At 39.9% G+C, this 22,495-nt stretch overlaps 1 protein-coding gene across 4 annotated transcripts in view; it reads left to right on the top strand.

Moving 5' to 3' along the window:
- The first annotated feature begins 11,188 nt into the window (after window positions 1-11,188).
- Window positions 11,189-22,495, top strand: part of LOC108978156 — a 66,590-nt gene continuing 55,283 nt past the window's right edge. The window contains exons 1-2 of one of the 4 annotated variants that reach the window (XM_018948301.1): window positions 11,189-11,272; window positions 19,183-19,633. The gene's annotated coding sequence lies outside the window, so the exon portion shown is untranslated. Of the gene's footprint in view, window positions 11,538-19,169; window positions 19,634-22,495 lie in introns of all 4 variants that reach the window. The other 3 variants (XM_018948299.1, XM_018948300.1, XM_018948298.1) reach the window with 3 other exon arrangements.

Raw genomic sequence — 22,495 nt, forward strand, 5'->3', positions numbered from 1 at the left:
AATAACAACAATAACAAAATGAGCAACAGCTCCAAAAAATAAAGAAAGAAACTGAATAATAAAACTATAAATGTGGAAAATGTTGAAAATGGAGCATAAAAAATTGTAACTCGTGTACCCGTCACCGCTTTGTTAGGCATCCATAATTATGGCTGCGCGCGCACAGCACTGCTCTAACGCCCCTAATTACCATGTTGTTACCAATGTGTGTGTTTTTCTATATGTGTTTGTATGTATGTAAGCAATTAGATTTTTTATATGCACTTTTTAGTGGCTTATTTACAAGTTCATTAATCTTCGCGCCAATGCACTCTTGATTTCTCTATTTCGCTCTGATTTTTTCGGAAGTCGTCAGTCGGCCTCTTTGCAGGCGGTCGGAAAAGTGTTTAATGTTATTTATGTATTGGGTTGTCCGCTACAAATTGCACCGTAATTGGTTAGCGGAAGCCTTAGAGACAAAAAAAAAAAAAAATATTTTTAACCATGGCATTATGCTCGGTGGCCTTACAACAACAACAATATTGATCTAGTTATGTTTTATATCAAATTGGGCCGCTAGTTAATTACACAAAATTTTCTTGAGTGGAATTAAAACCAATGCTTTACTGACCGCTACCATACAATATATACAAATGAGTTTGTATTGAAGAAATTACGATTTTCCATACTTTATAAACTATTTGGTATACAGATTAAGCACTCCCAGCGTGATTGAAACCGAGCGCATTTTCCTAACCTCACTTCAGCATTCAGTAGCATCAGCTGTGCTTCGAAGTCTTCGACATTCTACTTACGAAAGCAGATATTGCAAGGGTGACGTCGAGAGATTGGATATGTGACTGCAAGTTTTCAGCACTTAGGGGTTATATTCACTTAAGAACTCCAAAAAAATTACTTTTTGCATATCTTCTTCTTCTCTTTTCTTTTGGCAATGTGGCGCCTTTTTGAGATTCCAAGTGAAGCCAGGTCCCTCCCCCCACCTAACTCGTCTTTTCAACGGAGTGGAGGTTTTCCTCTTTTTCTGCTTACCTCGGCGGGTACTGTGTCGAATACTTTCGGAGCTGGAGTGTTTTCGTCCACTCAGACTACATGACCTAGCCAGCGGAGCTGCTGTCTTTTAATTGGCTGAACTATGTMAATGTCGTCGTACATCTCATACGCACTGCGGCCTCTCTCTTCTTTGGTCTGCAAATGTGTCTCGCTTCCCTCTTCAATCTATCTATCCCATCCCGCACGTGCAGTAGTCCATTGTAGCGTCGCGAGATAGGCGGTCTGCATTCCTCATCGTACCAGTTGTTCTTTTACATGTTCCGAAAACCAATAGTTTCGGTTGCAGCTGTACGTAAGGAGCTTGAAATGACGAGTGCTCTCAGAAAGCAGGAGTGCAACAAGATAGTGGTCTGAGTCGCTGTTAGGACCTCGGAGCGTACACACGTCTAAACAATGGAAACTTTTCTATCGTCTATCATAACGTAATCGATCTGACATCTAGTACTACAGATAATCACCCTTGCGTTAAAGTCGTTTGGCACGATTTGGACATCGTGGATGAGGCAACTCGGCACCGGTCCTTAAGTTGCTTCAGGAATGTTTTCTGTCACTACAATAACACCAAAAATCTTATAGTGATCACACGCTAAATCGATTACTGAAGTTAAAGCTGACTGTGTTTTAATTAAAAAGTAAATATAAATATTGTGATCTCTCAATCAATAACTATGTGGCAAGAGAAGCAGAACATGGACTTTATGTGGTGTCTGTCCAAATAATTCAACTCCCAGTTCTAAGCAGGCACCTACTTGTCAACTTCAGCTTGGCTTAAGCACTCATAGATTTACATACATACATACATACATACATACAAGTACACAATCATAAATGCATAGATATGCTAAATGAGTTTAATATTGCACTCAAATGTCTCCACGTTCCAACATTCCCACATATCTTTGTTGAAAGTATGTTAAAACCTGCAATTAAGTGGATCGAAAACAACGCCACAAAAATGCACAGAAAAACAAAAACAAACAAAAATAGCATGAAAATATGTATGACACTTATGCCCGACAACAATTTCACATTGGCGATCGATTAACAACTCACTTAAATGCTTTTCAACACCATTTAAAGGCCATCAAACAAACGGGCCAGCCAGCGGCCGATTGGACTCTTTCACTTTTGCGCGAAACTCTATTAAAACTACTTAAAATGCAAAACGTTATCTCGTCATAAATTGTTTCGTTCGCTTTTCATAGCAATTTTCATATCAATAAATGCAACGTTTCGCTGCAATGTTGCAAATAGCAAACAACTCGACTCACACACACACTCAAACTCGCACAGCCATCGAACAGATAGATTATGTCCAGCTTATTGCTGTTTAATGCGTTATAGTTTTGTAGATTGCTGTCGGCTTGTTGTGCTCGTTGATGGCGTCAATGTTGTTGTTATTGTATTTAATTAATTCGGCGGCCACTTAGAATGCCACATCAAAATTCCGTTGAGCAACAAATCATTGCATTGCTAATGAATTGTTATGTAATAAAAAGCAAAATGGACAAATTTATGAAGTCTTGCAAAAGTGGAAGCTGACAAAAGCTTTAAACATTCAATTAGTCCGTACTCTAGATCACTTGCAGTCGGCCATTGCCATATATTTCGTGGAATTAGAAACGTAAGAAGGCATGATTCGAAGCTCACATGTTAAAGTTATAAGTCGCTCTGACTCTGTAGTTTATTAAGGAGTTCTGTAGAAGCAGACCTCGGTCCTTCTGATGTATCACTGTAGATTCAGAAAATATAGCATATCGCTCCACGACAGTGAGCAAACGTTCTCACAGACTCTATGGCTTTTTCTTACACTGCCAGAAATTGTGATTGAATTATCATTTAGCCCAGGTCTTCTCGATCTTCTCTACCCTTTTCCTAATCCATCTATGGTGGTTCATGTCTACGACATATTTCGGAGTATATTCGGTTTCAATAAAACCTACTTAAGACTCCGCTGCCAACAGGAGCATAGTCTCCGCCACACATCAGTATGAAATTCAATAAAGGTAGTAACTCAGATGAACTTCAACTTTGATACATAAAATCTGTTAAAGTTTCCTTAGGTTAGATAGAACGGCTTATATTCGTGAGACCACAAAAAATCCCACTTGGAATGCTAGACATACGCATCCGTTTTGACGTCCAGAACTTATAAGTGCGGATCAAAAAGACCATTTATCTATAAAGCGACTGGAGTCAGCCACAAATTTATTGAACCGACTAATATCTACTCCGATTCACCGTGTTCGTAGAAAGGCAACAAAGACTTTAGTCTGGCGAAAGCTGGTTAGTAAAGTGAAAAGTGTCTAAGTTTTTCAACTTTTTCCTCCTCCCTGCAACTTTGACAAGTGGCCTTCTTCAAAACTTTTACCTCACTGCGTGAGTGGGAATGCGTTAGTGTTCAATTAGGACACCAATCATTGTGTACATGCAAATATTGCTAAGAACTAGTTATTCAATGGACCTTTTGGCTTCCGTTCTGTGCCGGTCGCTGACTAATGCTTATTGACTTTGTGAGAGGCCCATAAAGCCAGCGCCTGAGTGCACGAAGACAGGGGAATACCTCTTTGTTCCCATTCTAATGGTATTTGGATACGGGTACCCTTTCTATTGCGTTCATCGGCTTCACAGCTTCCGACGATTCCGCTGTGACCAGGCGCTTAGACAAGTTTAATATGGAAGTAGCTTGATGCTTGAGCAGCTAGTGCGGTCATGCACTCCTTGACTTTTTAGCTCATTGTCAGCTCCGTTAGTTTTCCGAAAAATATATTGCAATAGCTTGATATTTAATGTTTTCAAAGGAGACAAATTCCGAAGGGGAGAGAGAGAATATATAACTTTAGTGCCACTTTGGCCAAATCTTCGTCCAGTTACTATTCTTTAGAAGCTCGCATTGGGTGTAAAGAATTGAGATCCCAATTGCACAAATCAAAGGTATATTTTTGCTGATTTCTCATTTAATTTTTAATGCAGTCAACATAATATTTGTATTGCCTTTGTCGCTGCTGTTGGCACTTTCTCATAAATAAAGCACTCAATGACTTTGCAACACTGCCGATCGAAGCATATAAATGTAAGTTTTCGATGGCTTTTCCACTTTTTCATACATTCCCGCATAATCTGCTGTTGACACACATCATTTGACGTTCGATATGCTTGGCAGGTCGCCAGTCGCAGCGCCTGCACACTAACCAATTGCCAAAGTAGTCGAACAGCTACTTTAAGGCACTCCACTACGGGAATCCGGTGGTCGGCAGCCGGCAGCAATGAGCGTTTTTCGCTTTTAATTAAAATGCGAGCGCGTTAAAATTACAGCAACGAGCAACACGTTCAAGTCGGAAAAGCGCCGTTGCCACTCAAATCATAACTTGCAACATGCGGCGCTGCAAGTGACGGGCCCCGGCTGACTGCTTGGCTACTGTGCGCCAATTGCAGCATTACTTAAGCTCTGTGCATACGAATTAAACGACGCTGCGACGCGGCCAAGTGGCGGTTTTGGGGATCAACGCTTGATCGGCGTCGGACAGCGAGTAGTAATTGCTTGTTATGCCACCACAACTCAGAGCGACGGACGCAAGCGGGCAGGCAAGTGGCCAGGCGTGAAACCGAAGACAGTAACCGAGCGCTGAAATCGAAACCCAGACGGAAAATAAATACCAATTGTTAGTTGCAATGCCACAAAGTTGGACGCATGGACCGACCGACCAACCGGCGGATCGAGCAAGAAAGCTGAGCTGCGTTAAGCTGCAAACCGACATGAGGGTATTAAACGATTTGGCGCATGAGCCGTTCGCCGTTCGCCGTTCGCTGTGTGCCGTTTGCTGCCTGCCACATGCAACTGTAATTTGTTGCTTGCTGGCGTGTTGTTGTCTGCCGTTGTTTTTGCTGCTGCTGCTGCCGCTTCTTGTAATTTGGCTGCGAATACCACTTAACATACATACTTAAGCAATCAGCACAGTCACTGGCGCGCATGCCCGGCACTTCAGCGCTCTGCGAAGGTAACAACAAAAACACCAACAGCGCGTTTAACCACCGTCATCGTAATCATCAATAACACTAGCAGAAACAACAACAACAATATGCTCACGATGATCATCAACAGCGTCGTCATTGTGTTGCAATTACGTCACAGCTGCAATGAATTGTTGTGATGCCGACACAAGTGTCTGCAGGCATTTATGCAAGCGCCTACGTGTGTGAGTGTGTGTATGTGTGTGTGTGGTTAAGCGCCGAAAAGCGCATTTTGGCCTCTTTCACTCCTCCTTCACGGCGCTGGATAATCGCTTCTCAACCATGGCAATCGCTTGGCGTTCCCCTCACAGCGGGTGCGATTCGTTTGCGATTGACTGGCAGTCACCGCATCTGCGCAGGTGTGTGTGTGTGTGGCGTTGTGCATCTGTTTGTGTGCTCGTGGAAACGCTTGGTATCACGCAGTGTATAATTTTTATGGTATTTACCATAGCACTTAGCCGTTCCCGGTTGTAATAGACTGTTATCGCATAGTGAGATTTACTCACTTTAATTCGATTTACAGTTACGTTTGTCCATTGTGTACATGTGTAAATAGCTTAGGACGCTATAGCAGACTACTTACATGGAATGTATATAGGTCACACTGGGTGGCCTAATCCTATTAGGAGTGGGGTTAACGGCTTTCTTCTAAATCAAATGAGTAAAAAACTTCCGCTTCTGGTGAGAAAAAAAACTAGGATGTGGTGTTAATATTTAACTTTGGGATCTTTACTTGTGGCGTTTTGAATCACAAATCAGTAGTAAGATATTAGAGCAGACTTAAAAGCTTTCTAAAAACTACGTCGCATATCCAACAAGAAGAATGGTTCACTTTGTATAACTAGCGATCTTAGTTTAATCCTTTAGAATCGCTGAGTAATACATGTTTAGATTAAAGAGCTTTTGAAGTTTAGGGATCACACAATTTGGTTCCGATAGAGGCTCCTAATACAAAATCTTTACTTTTCTGCGGGCGGGTATATATGGAAACTTCTCAAATTGAATACTCGCAATAATATAAGCGGATAAGTACCGCGGATAAGAGCTTCTTTACACCACGAATTCTAAAAAATCATCTGATAAATAATATGATCGCTGAATTGAAACACTCAAACCGCCGGCTGCCCCAACATTACGAGCAAAAAGTCACCGCAGCCGCAGTGCCAAAATAGTTTTGGGGAGTCTTTATGGTGCTAGACTGACAACAATATAAATAATTAAGCCATAGTTCTTAGATCGGTATGGGGAAACGAGGCGAATGAGATTTTCAACGACAATTTGGAGAAGTTAAGTAGTTACGGCTCTAACTCTCATCGGAATTATTAGAACTGAGGATATGGTTGTTGGTTGGTCTATTACTATAAATAAAGTTCTTACCTTCAAGCAGTTGTATTTCGTTGAATGTAGGCACTTTCAAGCACTTGGTAACATGCTTTATTTGTATATCTGGATTATTTAAAGTTTTTCCACATAAAATTTTTTAGGTTATTATGTAGTACATCGGAAAGTTAAAGCTATAGTTTTCATTAAACAAAAATACCTTATTGTGATGTTAGGTTAGGTTATGTTAAGAAGTCGATCTAATTCGGACAGTCAGAATGTCGGTACATTGTGGTACTTAAAACTCATATATGATATCATAAGACCCTCATATTATCGACAATCTGTTAAGACGGCAAATATCAGTTTCGGCTCTGCATCTTGGTTTGCTGAAAATATGACTGCCGATATGTTTCAAATTCAGTCTTGCAAAAGTCGGACTTTGGAAGAGGAACTGTCTGAATATTTCCATCACACCATCTGCCAGACAACTTTAATCATTGAATTCCAACAAGATTTTTTGCCTTACCTCGTAAATGCTTATAAGAACTCCTACGTTGCGGTAAGATGATCTTTGTTGAGTGAAAGTAGCTCAGTAGCTTGTCTGTATTCTACTCCAGTCCAAAGGATATCGCTGTCGCATAGAAGCCGGTCGTCCACCAACGCCTGCTAAGCGTTCGCGATGTTCACAGCTGCAGACCTTGATGTAACAGGTCAATAGGTACATATTTCTTCATTCTTTCTTTTCACACAAACATCACTCATTGTTATCATGAAACTGTCATATTAGCAGGAACGCTAAGACGTAACAAAGTGTACTCACAGGCAAACAAAGGTCTGACCTTCGGCCACCAGCAGCAACTTTTTAAACAAATAAATAAAATAAAAACACCAACAATAAATTAACAAAAGGCCAAAGGGGCTTTATCGAATTTGTTATATTGCAACACTGCTAACCGCAAAACTGCAATAAAGCTGACAAATAAAAAGCTCACAAAATTCAAACAAGTGTGCTCCGAAACGAAACCACAAAAACTCATTGAAGATAGCCCAAACAGTGTGCAGCCGATGCCGAGACCGGTCCGCAACAGTGTGTGGTGTTTACTACTTGTTTGTGTGTTTATGGCTTCTCGCCCCCTCTTCGTGTGGCAAAAGTCAAAAACTCAAAGCAAAGAAAAAACGAATTCAGACGCTTTGCTACACCTAAAAAATTCCGAGGTTTGGCAGAGTAGAAAAGGGTATCAAAACAAAAACACAAAGCAACAAGCGCAAATAAAACGAATGTAAATATGAACTGAAAAGAAATAGCAAAATTCAAACAAACACATAGACGCGGTGGCAGTCAAAACACAACTGAGCACACAACTGTTGCATGCGACGTTTTGTTGTTGCTGGCGCTGTGACTGCAGCATAAGTAGCAAGCGCTAGCAACTATTTACAAACATACACAACCGTGTATACTATATATTGGTAATATTGTTGTTGTTGCATGTTGCATGCTGTCCTGTTGCATTGACAGTCGCTGCTACTCGCCATAGTGCGACAGCTTGCCACCTCTATTCCTGTCTCTTATACACATCTAGATGTGTATAAGAGACAGGTATACTATATATTGGTAATATTGTTGTTGTTGCATGTTGCATGCTGTCCTGTTGCATTGACAGTCGCTGCTACTCGCCATAGTGCGACAGCTTGCCACCTCTATTCCGCTCGCAGCGCCGTCGCCACCAATCGACTTCCAAAGGCACACAGTCACACACACACAAATCCGCCAACAGCCACCAGCATTTACATATGTTTTGCCATTCATGCGCTCAGGTGCTATACTGCGTGCTGCATATTCATTTACGACATCCGTCCCTTGTGCAGCCGTTTTGACGTCTGTTACTTCGAAAACGGCGAAAAAAGACACAACAACAACAGCAGCGAAGTCTTATTTAAATGTTAAAGTTTGGTTTGATACTTAAAAGTTGAATGCGAAAAATACATGAATGGCACACAATTACAATTCATTCTGTGCACTTTGCATGTTTCGAATTTTCTTTTTTTTCGATTTTTGTCTCACTCATTCAGTACTCACTTAAGGAAGACCGGATTTGAAGGCGAATATCGCAAAACACTTGGAAGTGCTTAAAAAGCGTTTTTCTTTTCAGAACATTTTATTGAAGTGTGTGTTTAAGGCACGTGATGTGGACGCCGAAGGCGGAGCTACACAAAGCTATCAAAAATCAACCCTGAAAGTCCGTATTTTACCTTCAGCTTAGTAGCTTAGTTTTGGGTTATTGCTGTTAGTGAAAATTGGTGTTAATATACCATTTGAAGAATAAATGAGGAATATGAGTTGATGAATTGAAAAATTGGAATTGCTTTACAAGTTTATCGAGTTCTTCTTGTCGGAAACAGGATTGATCTTCCATGAAGTTTAGAAAGATCTTACCAAGAAATGTTCAGATGCAGCCATTAATTATTTCATTTCAAGGATCAAAAATGATCCTTCAGACTCTTAAAAGTTTTGAAACTCAGAGATTGATCTCTATTCGGATTTACTGTTACAGAGCCATTAAAAGAAAATCGGGGCCCGGGGAGGATATAGGAACCATTAACTTTGGTTGCACCGAAGCTGGAATATCCTTCACAAATAAAGAAGCTTCCAGACAAGAACACAATTTCGATAGGCCAATTTGTATGCCAGATATATTGTATACATAGTAGTAGAATCTAGAAAATATATTCGGGGATTATATAAAAATTCATACCAAAAATTCGTCAAGATGGAAGATTATATGGTATCTAGGTCCGTGATTGGCAGTTCCAAAAGATGAGCAGCTTTTTAGAGAGAAAAACTGTATGTAAAATATGATATAGTACAGGGTTTGTCTGGAAAGTAATAGGACTCAGTCGATTTGAAAAAATTTATTGAAAAAATCGTTACAATTTCTGCTATTTCAGCTATTTCTGCGTCGATGCAGCTCTGCCAGCGCGATTTTCAAGCATTAACGGCGTCACTGAAGACATTCTTCGAAATTAGCTTTGTCAACTCAAAGTGCTTGCCCTTCATCGGCCTTTCCGGCAAGGCAACAACAAAAGTTCGGGGACCACAGCTGCGGAAGAGCTGGAATACCGGCCTTGGTTAGGTAGCTCTACACAGGTGTGAGCCGGAGCGTTGTCGTGGTGCAACTTCCAATCATCTGCGATATCTTGTCGGACTCGATTGACCCTTCATTTGAGTCTCTTGAGGACTTAGACGTAAAACTTGGCGTTGACGGTTTCATGGTGGGCGATGAGTATGATGTCAAGAAAGACAATACAACATGCAACGTTTCACTTTGGATTTGTTCATTCTTATCTTTTTTTGGGCGAGGAGACGCCGGCGTGTGCCTTCGGTGACACACTACTTCTTACTAAAGCAACATCTAGGTAAGCCTGCTTGATCATATGAAACGTGTCTGTCGCAGATTTATCGAGTTTCACACAAAATTGAATCGCGTACCTCAGCTCTAACGAACGCTGCATTTTCGGCTTGCACCACTCACAGAAACACGTGGCGCGAAAATGATTGTCCTGACTCTCCAGGTACTCGGACACAACTGACCAGCCGCTCGTTCGTTAGCTAGGAACGTTCTCCACCGAATCCAGTTGGTCCGCGCATGCTTCGAAGCGCAATTGCGGAGGAAGAAAATCAGTCTTCATACTTTCCAGACCAACCCTTTATATGTGAGAGACTAGTTCAAGTATATACAGACAGACGGATGGACGGACCGACAGACGGACATGGCTAAATCGACTCATCTTACGTCACGCTGAGTATTTATATACATATGTATATACTTTCTGCGACGTTACTTGCTGGATGTTACAAACTTCGTGGTAAACTTAATACACCATGTTCATGTCTGTATGTATATATGTGTGTGTTTAAAACTATAATTTTATTTTAAATAATTTCCGCTTTCATTTCGTTTCAAATTTAAATTCCTTCAGCGACACAAGTGTGGCGAATTTCGCTGTAAATGCGGCAGCACGTTCAACTTCAATGCAGGAAAGTTTCCATTTCTTTTGTGTTAGAAACCGAAGACCAAAAGCAAATCGAATGAGCCGCTGTGCAATTTCCAAGCATAAAAAGCTCCAACTCAACAAAGCGAGGCAAATGACAACGGACTAACCAAGCATAGACCCAACTATAACAACAACAATAAAATAGTCAACAATAAAACCAACAACAACAATAACAATATGACAACCAACAATAGTGCCATCAACTGCGCCAACGACTTGGGCAGCAGCAGCAAAAATGTGGTGGCCAAACAACAGCAGATAACCTGCAACTTACAAATCGCTCATTGCCGACTGTTAGCATTTGCCAGCGATAGCTATAATGCCAGCGCCATACACGGTAATAGCGACGGCGCAAGCGCCGGCTCACACAAAGTCGATCAATATGGTAAGCACGATTGCGCTACGTCAAGCGCTCACACGCTCACCCGCTTAACTTCTGAACGCTTGCTTGCTTTTGCTTTTGCTCCGACTTGTGCTTCACTTTACAGCGTTAAGTTCAACTGTCGGCGCGCTTAGTTGAGTATGTGAACCAACTTCAAAGTCTACAACCTCTTCAACGCTTTTGGCCAAAGCGCGACCACACCACAACGCGTCGTCGCAACAACAACACTCCTCCCCGCTGCGCTCCACAAACTGCCGCGCTCAGTGGCGAATGGCGAGCGACCGCAACAGAGCGAACGCTGTATGGGGCCTCCACAAGCACTTGCTTCGAGTTGGGCTTTTCAGTTTCTTACAGTGTGTCAGCGCGGATGGCAGTGCTGCCGTCTTCATTTGCAATACAAATTTGTGTTCGTTCGTCGCATTCAACGCGTCTACGTCTTCATATGCTTTTAAGGTGTGTACGAGCATACACAGCATAAAAATATGTTTGCATATGTCTGCCTATATATCCACGTAATTATGTACAAACCCAAAGCGATCGCAGCCCAACCGCTCCGCGCTCATTAGTCTTGAACAAATTGAAATGCGCCCGGGCGCGCGCGCGCTCTAATCGTGTAAGAATGCAAATCAACTGAAACGTACTAGAAATGGAAATGCATATGCGCTTGTGTGCATGTGTGAACTGCTTGGTGAAATAGAGTAAAAAGCGGAGGTAAAAGGTAAAATAACAAGCACGTTGCCGCGCCATACGATTTCAATGTAAACGTAACAGGTGTAACAGCGCTGCTTGCGTTCGGCTGTCAACGTTGTTTTTGTTTCAGCCAGTGCTGTTATTATGATTGTTCGGGTTTTTTGCATTTTTTGTTTTTACCTCATCGACATCGAATGGCATTGTTATTGTGAATTGTTTTGCGGGTGCTGATCGACGCGATTAGAAACGGCGCGGCCGCGTCTTGGCCGCCGCTTAGCCAAATGTCATGACGCGCCATGTGTCGTGCCACAGCGCAGTAATTTGTTTAGCGCGCATGTGTGTGTGTGTGTGACAAACAACGGACCGAAATAACCGTAGCTAAATAACTGTGCTGTTGAGTGCTTTTTAAGCTACGATTATGAAACCGTAATAGTGCAACAGCTGTCTCTTATACACATCTAGATGTGTATAAGAGACAGGTGTGTGTGTGTGTGACAAACAACGGACCGAAATAACCGTAGCTAAATAACTGTGCTGTTGAGTGCTTTTTAAGCTACGATTATGAAACCGTAATAGTGCAACAGTAACAACAAAACCACAACGACAACAAACGGCACCACATTGGTTGTAACAAATGTGAATATACAGCGAGAATTAGAAGTCCACAAATCAAGATCGCAAAATAATGGATATATCCACAAAGCAAAAGCAACAAATAATGAAAAGGCGAGAGTAGAAATTAAATAAAAACGAAACACAATAGAATAAGTAAAAGCAGCAGATACCGCTGTATAATTTATAGCAACACACAAACATATACATATCTATACAACTGTCATAATAGTGGGAAGAAGTTGTTCACAAAACTATTAATCTTTGGCTCAATGAAATAGATGAACTGAATACAAAACAGTTACCAGCCACTATTTATATATAAAACAATTACGTAAACAGCTAAGCAATATGAAATGTAGAAAATCGTAATAAGAAATATTTAGTATAAAAAAAAGCTTTTATGATTTTAAGTACGTTGTGCTACGTGGAATCTTAAAATGTTAATAAAAGGTTGGACAAAAATTTCACTTTTTGTAATTGTTGCATTGATTCAGTAGCTAACGCAACTTTGGAAACATGGTCCGCTGTTGCATGACAGAATTCTTATAAGATTACCTTTGATTGGGATTGTCATATGCCACGGGAGCTCATTGTGTGGAAAGTGTGATTGTCAATAAGAAAACTTTTCTCTCTTATTTTTACAGATCTTATCAAAAAACATGCTCAGAAAACTGAAAACTCGAAATGCTAGTAGCTGCTTTAACTAGAAAGCAGATGAAGAAAATATGGATGAATACATGTTTTCATGAATACAGTCTCTTGAAAGCGAGAGCTTTATTTATTTCCAATTAAATCTTTTGGCAAAACTACAAAGTACATTACTGTTTATCTCTTTATAAATAATGAATAACAAGGAGGCCAGAATTAGTCCAAAGTAATAACCTCCAGATAGTGAATAGCATCCAATATCTTTTGAAGTACCGCTTTTGAGTAGCTAGGGCCGAGATCAATTCTCTTAGTATACACCTCATCCATTTGCTCCCAGTTCCTTATCTTGGTCTTATCAATATTTTCCCTCATATGAAAAATTAAATATTTTATTAGAACTTTCTATTGTTAAAAACACACACTATTAACAAAAAAAAATTTTGCAATTTTTGGAATTGTTATTTCCGGTGGCCCCTTGGAAAAAAGATGCGCCTGGGTTGGCAAGAAAACTCCTTACAGGATCATCTAAGGTGAAAAAAATATGTGTTTTAAAACCTTAACTTAGAACTTGGACGAAGGCAAAAGAAAATTTAAAAATAGAGTTTTGTCCAACAGTTTTACAAACACATGAAGACTTCGAGAAATTTTTTTTTTCATATAGTTGTCATCGAAAAAAATCCTTCGTCCAAGTCTTTAAGAGTTGTATCTCAAACTATGTAAAATTTCATAACGTTCGGTTGAATAGTTCTAGAGAAATTTAGCCAACCGACTTCAAAGTTCAGCTTCAAGAAAAACGCGTTTAAAGACGCACTTAGCCTAGCTAGCCTCGACGACATAGGTTCATAAGGCTGTATCTCCGAAATTATTACTCGGATCAACTTGAAAAGTAGGAAAAAAAATTTTGATTTTTTGAAACCCGTAAACCCATGTAACCCCTTACAACCAAACCTAACTCGATTATACTTAGTCCTGCCAACAAACAACCATATAATATTTATTTTTAGTTATTTGGTATGGCCACCTTTTGCTTTCACACAAACTCCAAGCCCTCAAAAGAGACTAAGATTCTTTGAGATTTCCCAAAATTCTGAGGGATATTCGGCAGATCACGTTCTTCATTTAAGCCGCTGTTGAGCGGTTTCTGTCATGTGTGCTTACTATGATTAGAAAATCTTGTTGCAAGATTTAGTGCTCGGAGAGGGTATTGCTTAATTGCTTTTCCTCGCCTTCTCAAACATTCGGCTGCAACACTTTTGTCGGAGTTCTACTCGCTTTTTAAGAGGAGAGAAGAGCTATAACGTTTTTACAGAAGATTTCCACCAAACTATTACAGCAGCTGGATAGTGGCCACGTTGAACTCTTGAAATAGCATTAATAAGAACGTCATTGGAAGTTTTCTTCAACAATAAAAATTTATTGTTCTGTAAAAAGCACATTTTCAGGGTCGCTGACCGCAATGAAGAAGTCGGTTGCATCTGCTGAGCCTAATTTGTTCCAAACGCATTATCATTCATGTGGAGACCATCTCAAATAAGTCTTGTCGTTGATCCTTTCGATATATCCATTTCGCTTGACATAACTTTCTTTTTTAACTGGACTTCTAAGGATGTGCTCGCCAACAATTTTATAGCTAAATTGGTAAACAAATATTCTCGAAATCTTATATTTTTTTTGAAAAGCTCAAATATTTCATATGCGAAAGATTTTGTGTTGTATTCTGGAAATGAACATCTCAAGGCTTCATGTCCGGCTCCACAACATTATAAAATTCAAGTTTCTTTTCTTTATTCAAAAAAAAAAAATTGTTTCTCGCGATTAAATGAAATAACAGCACATTTCGGCATTGTGTAATAAGCTCATAAACATATGTATTAACAACAGCACTTCCGCCACCAATGTGTAATACTCGTAATTCTCTCAGCAGGTGTGAAACCAACCTAATTCACCGTTATTTATGAGGAAATTGTCAAACCCAAACTGCTGGCACTTTTATTATTACTATTTTGTTTAGAAGGTTTTTGAAGATTTGTGTGTTGGCTCGGAATGTGGCGTTAGTAATTTCTTCATTGACACGTTTGGGCATAATTTTTAAACGTTGAACATAAGTGACCGTGTAATTTCCATCCGCTAGCTCTCTGGGCTATTATTATGATAATTATTGTCATCACTAGTTTTATGGCTTGTTTGCTTTATTACGTTTCTTTTTGGAGTTGCGCTGGTTCTTTCACCTTTCGAGTTGAGTTGAGAGTTGTAAGAACGCTTTTGTGCGCATATTTATAGCTCTGCGCTGTCTTCAGTTTTATTGGTGACGGCTTTGGCATTTGCATAAAATGCCCATAACAGAATTCAAAATCACAGCAGCTGTTTGGGGTTTGTGTTATAGTTCTTTACAAAAGTTTTAGAAATGGTCGCTTCGGTTAGGTGGTGTGTGAGTTTGCTGATATTCCAAAATCATTTTTGAAAATAGTATACAATAGTAAATTTTTGACAGAAGGAGTAGAAAATAGTTTTTTCTATGTCTGAATTTGGTATCCCCGCAAAACTAATACGGTTGTGTAAACTGACGTTGAGCAATATCAAAAAGTTCCGTCAGATGGATCGGGCCGTTCGATACCTAACGAGGTTTCAGAAAAGACGACTCCTTTTCTTGCGACTTATTCAATCTTCTGCTGTCATCAAACAAACAGTCGTCCCATTCGCGACTAGCCTCCCACGTCACTGTTGACAGTCATAACCTTGACGTCGTAGATAATTTCGTCTACCTTAGAACAATTGAGAAGTAAAGACCTTTTTCTGATGGTTCTGCGAAAGATTTTTGGTTATTAGCGCTTTGGCGCGAATATCGCATTCGATGAAGCAATGAGCTATACGAGTTATACGTCGACATTTACATAGTTCAGCGAATTACGAGTTAGAGGCAATGATGGCTAGGTCTTGTCGTCCGAATGAATACTCACCGGGGAAGCAGAGGAAGAGGAAATCCTCCGCTATGTTGGAAAGATCGGGTAGAGAAGGACCTGGTTTCACTTGGAATCTCTAATTGGGGAAAACAGCGAAAAGAAAGCATGGCCGACGCACTGTTGTAAATTCGGCTATAACCGCGTAAGCGTTGTCTATGGCATTAAAGAAGAAGAATATATAAAAGTATCAGAATACAGTACTTAAGAATTACAAGGTTCTGAGCAGCAATTCCGGTAAAGATGACCAATTCTCTAAGTGTTTTTTTGAGAATAGGAAGCTCCGTCTTCCAAACCACCGAATCCCTAAAATCAGAGCGCAACAAAGAAGCTTTGTATCTACAGAATGTACCCTTCTGCAATTCTGTTCTTATCACTAGATTCTGGCCCCTAACATGTTGCGGATTTTTGACTAGAACGAAAAGACAACAAAAAATGTATTAGAAAGTAGAGGACGTTTTAAAATCTACTCCATTTCTGAGCTCTAAACACAAATGAAAATGAAAATTGAAATAACTTCGAAGCCTTGTGTACTTAAAGTCTTGTGGTTTATTCAACTTAGCAGTGCGTTTAGCTTAATCACGGCAGTGAGGGCAGGTCAAATTAGTAAAAACACTGACATATATGTATGTTCGTATGAACGTAAGTAGGGCTTTGTTTGGCTGGAAAAAGTGTGTGCTGGAAAGCCATTCATATACCATGCAGCCATTTATGATCGTATGTCTTCACATGTGTGCATGTGTATGTGCACGGCTTTTGCCACAAGAGGTCTAACGGTCAGGCATTCAACCTAAGCGGCAACGACTTGCAAAACACACAGCACCGCCTAGCCGAAGCTGCTACTAAGCTTTACGCGGTCACCAAAGCGTTAAGCAATACGCTAATGAGCGAGCAAATGAGTCGCGCGTGTGCCGTAATGCGTTTCGAAGGGGACGAAAATAATACCGGCGACTAAACTCGGCTTAAAAAAGATTGAAACGCAAATGACTTCTTTAAACTTTTTCGTTTCGGAAACGTTGCGCAGTCTGTCGAATGGAATAAATAGAGAATGAAAAGTGTTTCTAATTACAACAAAAACTGCGAATGCTCGTGGCAACAGTAGCTTTGCAGCCAACAAACAATATGTACATCCAACATTTTTTGCGCTGGCAATGAAATATGTATATTTGAAAAAAGACAACAAAAAAATATTAAATAAAGTCGAATGTCCAATAATAAAATAAAGTTGTACTCGTGGAAATTGGCTGCACAAGTTCGTGACGAAGTCGACAAAAACTAGTACTAACTTATACAGAAATAGCATTTACGTACATACATAATGTTCATAAGTGTGTAAGCATGTCAGTGTCCAACGTTAGATGATGTTGTGTTCTGAAGTTATGCGAAATGTAAAAAAGTCTGCATTTTCATGCACCTATACATTGATATACGTATATGTATGTATGTGTGTGTGCATGTTGTTTTGAAAAATTCTACACCAAAAGCCATAAATCTTTTAACTTCCATTTAACTAAGCAAATGGGCGAAAATGCCAGCGCGAACACAGCGCACATGCGCACTGCGCATTATGAAAAACTGCGAGCACACGCACACAAACTTACCGTCGTATGCTTATATCTCATAAATATACATATGTACATAAATAAGTTGTTCAGTGTTTTGAATATTAGAAATAAAAATGTAAAATTTAGTTAAAAACTTGTGTATACTTTGTGGGTATGTCCCATCGCGCCCTGATTAATATGACGCAGTAGAAAACACTGTGTTAATTTTACTTCATAAGTTTCTTATAAAAAATCAAGTGCTTAAGCAAAATGTGTGCCAAAAGATAAAATTTAAAGTGAAATGAAAATTAATTAAACGAAAAAAATATGAATGTATTTCGTGTACTCACAGCCCGTCATAAAGCATCGTAGAATCATAAAATTATAAATTTTACACTGGTTTAAAAAAATTGTTGTTGGATTACATACAAAAATGAGTTTACACATATACAATTCTTAATGCAATGTTTTCGGATCTTTATAACTTACAACTTTATGAGACGATGTGAAACCCCTAATTTCTTTTCAAATTTTTTTCACATATATTTCACATTATATAATAGGAGTAATAGTAGAAAAAAATTCAAATATGAGTAAAAACTTTAAAATGATTGCTCGTTTTTTGAACCTTAAAAAAAGTCCAGAAAACACCCTTAATTTGAGGGTTCTAGACCCCCAGGACCCCTTAATGTATTACCAACGTTTCTCGAGTTGTAAGTTTCTGATCTATTTATTTCACAAGGTCTATACAATTATTATTAATTTATAACCTAATCGTTCATTGGAATTACCCAATTTAATTATTTCCTACTTTAATTTAGCTCTTTAAAATGGAGCCACTCGTCGCAATTAACAATTACTATAAAGTCGGAAGAAAATATATTCTAAAGAAATAATCGAGATTAGAAAATAGGAAAAAAACGAAGCTATATATACCAGGTTTTTCAATAAGTTTTGTCGTTTCATAAGAAAAACACAATTTTTTTATGCAAAATACACTTTATTATTCAGTATAATCTCCCTGAACATTAATACACTTGCTCCAACGATCCTCATATCTGTGGATCCAATCCTGAAGTGAGAATGCGGAAGGTCTGTATTTTGCAGTATTTTGCTTCAACAGTTCTGGAAACAAATGTAAGTCGCTGGAGGCCAAATCTGGTGAATACGGTGGATGCTCCAACAACGCGAACTTTAATACGTGGCTTTTAGCCATTTTCAAAATGCTCTTGTGAAACGGTGCATTGTTCTGATGGAAAAGGATCTTTTTCTTCTGCAAATCGGGTATTTTTTCACGAATTTTTTCCTTCAACTTTTGCAATGCTGGATTGACATTAATTTCGAAACTACATATTCAATAGTAATCTTGGAATTATTTTATTTTTAAGACTTCATGGAAAGAGTTCAGTTGAAACTGTAAAATACATTAGAAAGTAGTATAGAGTAGAAAGAAAAGAGCGCATTTCTGTCAAGAAAAATCTCTTTAAAGGTGACTTAGCTCTTGTACGATCAAAGCTCACACCAGACGCGACTGAATCTCTGGGGAATACTATATATGTGTGTATATATTTTTTCAATTTAACAATCTGGGTCCCTCAGCCATACTACGTAGTGGGCACTCTCAACGGGGCTTTACATTATTCATGTGAATGTGTGTGCGTTTTCCGAAACTAAAACACTGTGCCTAGACATGCGTGCCGACATTCGTGCAGTTATTGTAAAGTAAATGCGCGTGAGCGCGTGTTACTTCAATAAGCTCGCTGTTTTCCATTTTATCCGAGTAATCAAGATACATGGCTTTTTAATTAATGTAATTCAATAAAATAGTGAACATGTCAAAAAGCGAAAAAGGAATATAGAAGCCAAAACAAATTCATTGCAATTATTTAATTATAGGATTTAATTGCAGATTAATGCAAAACAAACAAGCCAATAATGAAAGTGAACCAATAAATTATGAGTTTGCGTTAAAAAAAGTGTGAAATTAAATTATTTTCGCGGCGAAAATGAATTTTTGTACAAGTTTTGAAAGATATGAGTATAAAGTTCAGCAAAGCTTTTTATGACAAAAACAACAATAAATCATAACACTAATACGCAATAAAAGGCGTTAATAACATAACCGCAAAATGCAGGTCAGTTGCTTTCGAAAACGGTGCCAATTTGGTAGCCAAAGATCAACTATAATACAACAACAAGAGGCAACTATATTACAACAATAATAAGCTAACACATATTGTGTGAATGGAGGCGCAGAAAGTGCAAAAACTATACAATAAACTTTAAAGCTCCAAATTGAATAAAATTGACAAAAATAACAACAACAACAACTAAAACAACAGAAGCTGCAAACTAGACGTGTAAGTATTTTGTAATTTTCTTTCATTTACACACACAAACTTAGTATTTGTTTGGTTTGTGCCATTTGTGCGATCTTTTAACTATATTTATCTGCTATGAGCAAATCGATTGTCTCGACGCATTTTAGATTTTGCCTTTTGAGTTTCTATAAGACTATATTATAGATCGGATAGTGCGATCAGTTTCTGAAGAAAAATTGGATCGGCCCAACTAGTGTAATTACCAGAAATCTGCTCACACCTTCGCCAAGACTATCCACACCGAATATTGTGATTACCTTCGTACAATAAGTTTGAGACGGTCACGTTGGTTGATATATAAGGTTGTCAAATATCTCCCTCCGCTCTTTATTCAATGCTTTATAAAAATTGTTACAGTGATCGGATTTAGTTGAAATATGCGCCGTTTCGTTCGATAATCTCTTTCCATCTAGACGGCAACTTCAATATACCTCCCGCCTTACTTGCGTCGAACTCGGATAGCCACTTTTCACAAGCCTCTTTTGAGTTCAACTTTACACATCCGAGCTCTCGTAGCTTCTGACGAGTCATCAACGATATGGTCTGGCGTTGTCCTGGTGGAACACTACACGCTTCCTGTTGGCCAACTCTGGACGCTTCTGATCGATCGCCTGCTTAAAGCAGTTCAGTTGTTCGCAGTAGATGGTAGAATTAAGCGTGTGATCATATGGGAGCAGCGAAACCTTTCTGGCCGTCAATCCCGGCTTGGTCACTGTTTGGGACGATTCACCGGCCTTCGACCACGACCATTTTCGTTTGATATTGTCGTATGTGATCCATTTTTCGTCGTCAGTCACCATCCGCTTCAAAAGTGGGTTCGTACTAAAAGTATATAAATGTGTCATCATTCTTCTTTCATACATATTTCAAATATACCAATATATGTCTGATCCCTTGTCTGTCAGGTAATATATAAAATAATAGGTACTGAGATAACATGCTACAAGGTAAGCTAGTACCAACTATAGATAGATAGAGAACACCAGATAATTGTTAACAAAAAAAAAAAAAAAAAAGGGCGGACAGCTGCAATACCCTTCACAAATGCAAAAGATTCCTCACAAAAAATTTCAGAGCGATATCTCAAAAACTTATGCACCCCTTCACATATATACCGACAGACCGACGGACTGGCAGACCTACACGGCTAAATCGAGTCCAATGTAATCTTCTGGGCGTTACAAACTTCGTGGCAATCTTATCCCGATGTGACGGCGTAGACTGCTTGCGGTTCATTTCCAATCTCCTCAGAGACTCCATTATACATTTTGCAAGGAGAGTTGATTTTCCGGGTGTCTGTTCTAATTAATTAAAAATCTTTCTCACAGTGCACTCACTCAAAGTAAGTGCACAGGCAGACACAAAAGCTTTGTAAGCGGTGGCAAAACAGTGGCGGTAAGGCGAACAACAACGACGGCGGCGACGGCGACCATGGCTGCTGTGGCTCCGTGCACAAATGCGTGTGCGCAGAATTTTAAATGAATTCGTGCTTTCACGCGTCCAGCGTCCAGTGTTGGCGACACCACCAACAGACCCGACCAAAGCCCACCACATTGCCGCTTTGTTGTTGCTGGCTGCTTTATGCGCAACCATGACCATCCAGCGGCGGCAGCGACAGTGGCAACTACGAGTATAACGTTAAAGACAATTGCTCACAAAGTTGTCGCCACCTCGCAAACATATGGACGCGGTGAAGGCACGCTCGCTCCAATGCCATGTTTGCCGCTTGTCTTACGCTGTCTAGCTGTCGGCGCGCGGCATTTGTCTTATCTAGCTGCCGCAAGTGTCGGAGCTGCGCGTCGCGGCGTTGATGTTGTGGCTGCGTCGACAGACGCTGGCATCGCAACTGTCGTGTTGGTGGTCGCCGTCGTATTTTTCCAACTAAATTTAATTTCTATTCAATTGGTTGACCATATAAGCGCACGCACACACGCACACGCGCTCATACATGTGTATGTATGGGTGGTTTGCTGATTTCTATGTGGCGCGCATGGCTCTGGAAATCGTCTGCTGCCGCTGCATGCATATTCTAGTAGCGGCAAATTGTCTTGGACTCTTCAGCTTCTTGTAGCGCGTCGCATTTGCTGCGCTGCTATTGTCCTGTCCTTTGCTTGGCATTTTTTCTGCGGCGGTCGTTAAATACTTCACTTTTATGAATTTTTACTTTCGCTTGGAAAAGGATTTTTTGCTCCTTCTGACGCTGTGTTTATTTGCGTATTTGTAATGCATTTTTTTATGCGATTTACTTATTCAGCTCGCGGCGTAGCGGAGGGGCGGTGGACGCGGCATGCATATTATGTGCCTGACTTGCATGCTTATCAGCTAGACGGCACACACACACAGGCATGTGCGCGCGCATGATGGAAAATTCATTTTCACATTAAACGCTCTGTTGACATACGCAAGTGTACTTGCCGCTGTTGCTGTTCTTGTTGTTTTTATTTTTTGTTTTTTCTTATATAATGGTGGTTTTTTCTGCATTTCTGCAGAATTTTAATGCCGTGTGGCGCACATACTTATCCTTATGCACCAGCTGGTTGCCTCACAGCTCCAGCGCCGCCTCCACAGGCACCACCGCTGTCCACACCTTGGCCCCGCAGCGCCTTCGGAGCGTCGCTTCGTCCATTGCCTCACCAGTTAGCCACCTCCGCAGACTTGGGAGTGGCAGCCGCTGCTTGTTTGCCGACTGTTTGACGCAATCGCTACTCGCTCCCACCTTGTGACGAGCACTTTGCAGGTTTTTCTTAAGTTATGCATAAGTAGTTTGCATTTTTGTTTGCTCAATTCTTTGATTTTTGTCCATTCTCTGGCTGCGACTTCTTTTTCTTGTATTTCCTTCAC

The sequence above is a fragment of the Bactrocera latifrons genome, unplaced genomic scaffold, assembly GCF_001853355.1.
Source record: "Bactrocera latifrons isolate USDA-ARS-PBARC rearing strain unplaced genomic scaffold, ASM185335v1 scaffold_118, whole genome shotgun sequence".
NCBI lineage: Eukaryota > Metazoa > Arthropoda > Insecta > Diptera > Tephritidae > Bactrocera > Bactrocera latifrons.